Source organism: Martes martes (assembly GCF_963455335.1).
Source record: "Martes martes genome assembly, chromosome: 9".
In the NCBI taxonomy this organism is placed as follows: Eukaryota; Metazoa; Chordata; class Mammalia; order Carnivora; family Mustelidae; genus Martes; species Martes martes.
In genome coordinates this window covers 41711000-41719191 of record NC_137896.1, presented here as the reverse complement: position 1 = coordinate 41719191, position 8192 = coordinate 41711000, and positions in this window count along the sequence as shown.

Here is an 8192-nt window from a genome sequence, read left to right as displayed (position 1 = left end):
GGAGGGCCCCCACCTGCACATCTCAGACCGACTGAGGGCCCCGATGGACTCGCTCTTGTTTCTGCTGACCTCAGGATGCACATTCTTCACATCACGGTGCACCCCTAATGAGGGGCTTCAGAGCAGGGGTTCTTGACCTTTCTAAACCTCTCTTGTGAGATGGATATAAAATGAGCATTTCTCTCTCACAAAAGATCGCTTAGTGAAACAGTATGTGTCTAGGACATATTACCCAGTGCCTCGGTCAGAGAAGACATTCAATTGACATTGACTATTGTTATTTGTACAATAGACAAATACTTCCTACGAGCACGTTCACAGCTATGATTCCATTTATTCTCATAGTAACCCTGTGAGGTAGGTGAGAGACACATTATTGTCCCATTTTAGGGATGAAGACACCGAGGCTCAAAAATTTAAATGATTTTGCCATATCCTTAGAGCTTCTCAGTGGCAGAGCTAGACTTCAAAGCCAAGTTGTTGGCTTCTCAGTGCTACATCCCTATTACCCCCAAATCACAAATCACAATGCTGACCAAGAAAATGTGGGGATGCCTGAGGACAGCCTTCCAGAACAATACAGGCTATTCATGCCAGTCATCACAGTCTAAGACCCCCTCTGCCCAACAGAAATATGATGAAAACCACAAATGTAATGTTGGATTTTCCAGTAGCCACACAAAAAAGTCAAAACAAAGTAAAAGAAAAACCCAAAATAGGGACACCTGGTGGCTCAGTTGGTTTAGCGGCTGCCTTCAGCTCCGGTCATGATCCTGAGGTCCTGGGATCGAGTCCCATGTGGGACTACTTGCTCAGCGGAGAGCCTGCTTCTCCCTCTGCCTGCAGTTTCCTCTGCTTGTGCTCTCTCTCTCTCTCTCTCTGACAAATAAATAAATAAGATCTTAAAAAAAAACCCAAAATAACAAACAAAAAAAACCAAATGGAAGTTAATTTTATTAAACCCAATATATCCATAATATTATCATTTCAACATGTAAATCAGTATACAAAACTATTAACAAAATATTTTAGAGTCTTTCTTTTTTCATAGTAAATAATCTGGTATGTATTTTACACTGATAGCACATCTTAGTTCAGACCAGCCACCTTTCAAGTGCTCAAGAGCGGTATGTGGGGCACCTGGGTGGCTCAGTTGGTTAAGCGGCTGTCTTTGGCTCAATCATGATCCTGGGGTGCCAGGATCGAGTCCCACGTCTGGCTCCCTGCCTGCTTCTCCCTCTCCCTCTGCCTGCCACTCTACCTACCTGTGCGCTCTCTACCTGTCAAATAAATAAATAAAATTTAAAACAGAAAAAAAAAAAAAAAAGCAGTGTGTGACCAACCAGTGATTCTTGTTTTGGACAGTGTAGCTCTGGAGGCAAACAAGGCATGCATTTAGGACTCCAGAAAAGCAGGACTATGAAAGTCAGGGGACTAGGGGAAGAAAGATGAGGATTTTGCTTTAATGCGTTTAGCTAGAACCTTGCAAATTATTCTAGAAAGAAGAGATTTAAAATAAGCACACATAATATGTGGGTTGGTGGTGTTTTTATTCTGAATTCCAATAAAGGGGGGGAAGATGAGACACTATAATCTTGTTCTGGGTTAGATGATAGCTAACTGAACGTCTTACTGCTGTCCAGGGGACAATGCCAGTTACAGAATCGATGGGCCAAGATGCGGCAACAGAACCCACTGTAGCTAGGTGAATCAGAAAAGCAGTTCATTAAAGGATGTTAGGTGGCTTGTGGAATCTCCAGGGGACCATAGAATCAGTTTTAGAAGGGACAAGCCTGTAACGTGGCTCGAACTGCAGTTCCTGGCTTCTCCAGTAGGGGCTCTGTCTCTGCCATCTCTGGCTCAGAGCCCCTGAGTTCCTACTACCCTCCGCGAGCACAGCACATGGCCACCAAGACCTGACCAAGGCTTCCTTCTTAAATGAAGTCTGTGGCTATATTCCAGTTGCAAAACCTGGGTCACATCCTTGTACCCGTAGCCAGGGAGTCTGGAAAAGCTATTTTCTGTCCTTGTGAGGAAATGAGACTCATAACAGAAAACTACCCCAAAGTAAAAGTGAACAAGCAGTACTAAGCTTCCTCAAACATGGCACATGTCCACTATGCCGGTTAATTTGGTTTTCTCTTATTTGTTTACTTGTTCATTCGTTTTTTTTTTTTAAATTTGTTTGTTTATTCATTCATTCATTTATTTATTTGGGCTTCATTATATGGGGCTTGAACTTATGACACTGAAATTGAAAGTTGCATTCTCTACTTTCTGAGCCAGGCAGGAGCCCCTGGTTTTCTTTTAAAAATTATTGTGAGGGTGGCTCAGTGGGTTAAAGCCTCTGCCTTCAGCTCAGGTCATGATCCCGGGGTCCTGGGATCAAGCCCCACATAGGGTTCTCTGCTCAGCAGGGAGCCTGCTTCCTTTCCTCTCTCTCTGCCTGCCTCTCTGCCTACTTGTGATCTCTGTCTGTCAAATAAATAAATAAAATCTTAAAAAAAAATTACTGTGAAATAGGTATGCCTGGGTGGCTCAGTTGGTTAAGTGTCTGCTTTCAGCTCAGGTCATGATCCCAGGGTCCTGGGATTGAGTGCCTCTCCCACCCCATATTGGGCTGGTGGGGCTCCCTGCTCAGCAGGTAGTCTGCTTCTGCCCCTCTTCCTGCCCTTGTACTCTCTCTCTCTCCCTTTCAAATAAATAAATAAAATCTTTAAGCAATTATTGTGGAAATATATCACACAGACAAGCTTGATTATAATATGCATACATGGTTAAATAATATGAACAATTATTCTTATCCTCCAGGTTAAAAAACATAGCATTACTAGTACTTTGGAACGCCTGCCCTTATTTGTCCCTCCCTAATTTTATTCTTGTTCCTCTCTCCAGTGATCATCACCATTATACTGACTTTTGTATCATTTTCTTGTTTTGCCTAGTATTTTTGAAATTCAGATATAATTGACATATGACAGTTTATTAGTTTTAGATGTATAATGTAATGACTTGATACATGTGTATATTACAAAATGATCACCATGATAAGTTTAGTCAACATTCATCACCACACCTAATTATATATTTTTTTCCTTACGATGATTTTTAAGATCTACTGTATCAGCAACTTTTGACATTTTTAAAAATTAAACTTTTTATTTTAAGATCATGTAGATTTATTTACATGCAACTGTGTACCTTTCATTCAATTTCCCCCAGTGGTAAATTTTATAGAACTAGAGGACAGTATCACCAGCGGGATATTGACAGGCACCATCTGCAGGTCTTACTCAGATTGATATAGTTTGACTTGTACTCATTTGTGCGTGTGTATGTGTAGTTCTATACAACTTTATCACATGGGTAAGTTTGGGTACCAACTACCAGAGACCCTGAACACTTCCATTACCACAAGTTTCCCTCATGTTGCCCTTTTACAAATGCTTGACTCCTGACAACCAACCATTAATCTTTTTTCCATTTTTATGTTTTTCTCATTTCGAGAATATTATATAAATGGAATCAGATAATACATAACCTTGGGATTGCTTTTTTTATTCAGCATAGCTCTCCGATTCTTCTAGGTGGTTGGTTGGTGCTTAATGGTTTTAACAAATGGGTTTGAATTCCTAAGCATTTGAATTCCTAAATTATTTTGATTCATAAAATAATTATTTGAATCTTATAGTACAATTCTTCTGTCACTTGCTTTTTTTCATTCAATAAGATGTATTGGAGATTTTCCTTAGTTAACGGGTGTGGCTGTGGGCCACTCATTTCCACTGGATGCATTTAACACAATATAATCCAATTAGTTAATGATGGGCATTCCAGTTGTGTTCAGGTTTTTATGTTTTTGAATAGGATGAATAATGTTACTGTGAATATTCTTGCCTGTGATTCTAGGTCCAAAAGTGCAAGACTTTTTCTAAATTTAAAAACTTGGAGTGGAATTTCTGGCTCATTCAATATGTGCATGTTTAATTTTACCAGATAAAATCCAACTCTTGCCCAAAATGTTTGAATCAGTCTATACACCTATTAGCAATGCATGAACGTATTGTTCTTACATCCAAAGCAACACTTAGCAGTATTGTCAAACTTTTTAATTTTGCCAGTCTGGCAAACATGAAATAGTATTTCATTGTCATTTTAATTTGTATTTTCCCGTTTACTAATGAGATTGAGTATCTTTTTATATGTTGATGGGTCATTCATCTTTTCTCTTCTGGAAAATGCCTGTTCATGTCTTTTGCCATTTTTAAAAATTATGTTTTTTTAAAAAAGATTTTCTTTATTTATTTGACACAGAGAGAGAGATCACAAGTAGGCTGAGAGGGAGGGGGAAGCAGGCTCCCTGCTGAGCAAAAAGCCCAATTCAATCCCAGGATTCTGAGATCACGACCTGAGCAGAAGGCAGAGGCTTAACCCACTGAGCCACCCGCCCCTAAAATTATGTTTCTTTTTCTAACATTTGAATTCTTTATGTCATCAGAATTCTGATGATTTATAAGGTCATCAGAATTCTGATGATTTATAAGGTAAATGTATCGCAAAATTTCTCTCAACTTTCGATTTAGTTTCTCATTCTCCTTACTGTGTCTTTTGATTAATAGTCATTCTTAATTTTTCTGCAGTCATATTTATCAGACATTTTCTTTAATGGTTTGTTCTTTGTGTCTTAAGAAATTCTGCTCCAGGGTGGGGGGATGGGGTAACTCGGTGATGGGCATTAAGGAGGGCATGTGATGTAATGAGCACTGGGTGCTATATACAACTGATGAATCACAGAACTCTACCTCTGAAGCTAACAGTAATTGAATTTAAATAAAATAAAATAAATTTTAAAAAAAGAAAAAAGGAATTCTGCTCCATTGTGTGTCAATTGTACTTCAATAAGAAAAATAAATAAATAAATAAATAAATAAGATTCTACTCTATCTTATGGTCATAAAGATATTCTCCATTATCTATTCATCTATGCATATGTATGCACGTACACATTTAAATGTTTAATCCATCGGAAATTGACCATATGTGTGTGCATTATTCAATTTCCTTTATTTTTTTTCTCCAAATGCATAACCAGTCAGTCCCATTTCCCATCTTTCTGAAATGCCCTCTCTCATAAATCGAAAGTCCACATGGGCTCTCTACTCTGCACTGATATCTGATAGAATGAATCTATATGCCTTGTTCTTCAGGAGTGTTTTGGTTACAAGCTTAGAACAACTTTGTTATTCCCACAAAAAGATCTTTTCTTCAAGTATTAAATCCACAGATGACTCTGGGTAGATTTCTAAATGTTATTGACGTTTAGAATTGCAATTGACACACATCGAGATTTTTCTATAAAACAACTTTACTAAACTCTTTTATTAATTCTAGCCATTTATCTGTAGATTCTTCTCCACAGAGCTAATCATACTGATTACAAATAATGATAGTTTTGCTCTTTTTCTTTATGATCCTTATACCTTTATTTCTTCTTCTCTGCCTTACTGAACCCACAAAAAGCTGGTCTCTTGTGAAGTGGAGTGGTGAGAGTAGGCAGCTTGGTCTCATTCTGGGGTGCTGTCTGCTAGAATTTTTTTTTGTAAAAATGGATCAAGCCATGTAACTTATGATTTGTGCATTTTTTTAAAAACACTATGTTATACTTTGGTAAAAAGTTAAAAAAAATTTTTTTTTCCCCATCATCCATTTCCCCATCATCCTAACCTCTCTTTATCCTCTAGGGATCCCACTGAGCAGGTTCGTACCTGTCTATTTTCAACCTGACTACATATTACTGGAGAAAAGAAGTCTTAAGTGAGAACCCCCATGCCTGTTTCCATGCATTTGAAGAACTACGGAGGGGGGTGGGGGGTGAGGGGGAGGCACAGGCATTGTCTCAGCTGCGGGAGAGGGCAGAATGCAGAGGAGAGATGGAATTGCAGGGAAACAGACTTCCATAAAGCAGAAGGAAAAGCTTTCTAACAGTATTGTCACCTAACCAGAATAGACTGCTTTTTGAAAAAGCGAGCTCCCAGCACTTAAGCATTCAAGCAGGGCAGGACACACACACCTACTAAGGACTCTATGGAGGGTCACCCTGTCCTCCCAGGGGAGAGGTGGGGGCAGGGTGTGGGTCAGATCAAGACTTCTGCCTCTCTCAAATACCAGCTTTGAGATTTTTAAAAAATTGAGCTTATTTCTTATTCTACTTTTAGGGGATGCTCTATCAGCTCCTCATAATACTTAGAAAACTAATCATAAAATAAAGAAGAGTCAACAAAAGCGAAACATTGAAAATGTTAATAATATTGATAAATCCCTCTCAAGTCCGATCAAGAAAAGACAGAGGAAGATAGCACATTAGAATTCCTTTCCCCCAAAGAAACAGCCCTCAAATATCATAGTAAGTGTGCATCCAACAATCCTTGAAAAAAAGTGTAGCTATTCCTATTAATTTTCATCCCGAATCTGCTGAACGATGCACTGCTTCTTGAGGTTTCTCGTCTTATAATCTGTCATTTTATATTCTTTTCAGATAAAGGACAAAGTGGTTCAGGCACTTACTGATTTGAAATTCAATAAAAGAAAAAAAATCTGTTAACGGGGTTGGCCGCCTTTTTCGCAATAGAAGGAATTTTGAACTAAGGGAAGTTTTAAAGATTTTTATGAGATGGAAGTCATTCTGTGATTTCATAGTTTTACTTTATTTTACTTTCATTCAACCAAGCTCCTTTCTAGAAAATCTTCCGTTTGTTGGTAGATAAAAATACATTCTCAGATTCTCCCAGAAGCGGCGCCATCAGCCTCATGGACTAAAAAGAAGCCTCGTTTCCTCGTGCCGCTATAGAAATGTCTTCCTTCTCCACTCCGGGCTTAACCGGATCAAAGTCTTTTTCGTCCTTAGTTGATTGTTCTCAGAAAATCTGGAGTCCAGACAGGCTTGAGCCAGGAGAGGGTGACCTCTTGAGGGCAGACCCCGAGGCATGGCGCTGCTCCTCGCTTCTCAGACCCAGGAGAGCTGCGCCCCCTCTCCGTGCGCGGGGAGAGTACTCCAGCCGAGCCGAGAAATCCGTTACCAGGCTGCTGTGTCCCCAAGGGCCATTCCAGGGCGGAAGAGGACGGGGAAAACCGCTGTGTTGATTCCTCAGCCCTGTGGGCTGGGCGCGCAGCGGGTCAGGTTACAGACAGGTGAGTCTGGCGGATGGGCGAGCTGCGGGCTCCTGGGAGCTCCTGGCTAGACGCGCCCCGGCACAGCCCCCGGAGCCCGCGCAAGTCTGATCGCCCACAGGAGTGCTCGCACCGCAGCCGTGCAGGCACTGCTGCGCGTCCCCGGGGGCACCCGAGCAGCGGCCGTGAGAGGGACAGCGCGCGCTCCCCAAATGCCGGCACTGCTGCTCTTAGAAACTTGGCATCTTTCTCTTACCAACTCCTCTTCCTTCTCTCCCAACTCCCCCTCCAGGTATAAAGGCAGAGAGGAAAAGCCAAAACCAAAAATAAATACAAAGCTCTCCAGCCAACTCCCCAGTAGCAGCCGACTTCACTTTGCCGGGAAACGTGTTTCCCAACCTCAGAATTTGGGGAGCGGGCGGTCGGGGGGAGACCATAATGGGAGTGGGCAAGGATAAGAAATTTGTTATGAAGCCGCGTTTGCATAACATGCGCCTGGCTTTTGTTTCCATTGTGTGTTTATCTGGGTTGATGGGGCTCTTGGAGCGGTAGGTCTTGGGGTGGAAGCTGCTTTAGCAGAGCTAGCCGACTTGTTTTTCCTAGATTGTACGGCACAAATCAATAATGACGTGTTCTAAAGCTGCCGAACTTTAAATTATATTATTACTGTGTTTATTTGGGGGACTGTTGTAAATGATGGGGAGCCTAAGCCCCCAAGTCGTCCCCCCCCTTACGAGATGAGCCCTGCAGTCTCCCTGCCGCCTCCACCTTCCGCCCGCCGAGATTTCAACTAGCCGCGGCAACCATCCACCAAGACCGGAGGAACTGAGCCATTTTCTTGCTTGCCTGTCGGAGACAATCCACCTGGGGGCGGGGAGGGGGGGCGTACAACTCGCAGGAAGCTCCAACTCTTAGGATGGATGCCCGGGGAAGCGGACCTGGGGGTTTACCTCTAAGAGTTTGCCCTGAGATGGATGTGATGGGGACTGGGGCGAGAGGTTGATTAAAAAATGTTCTTCCCTTTT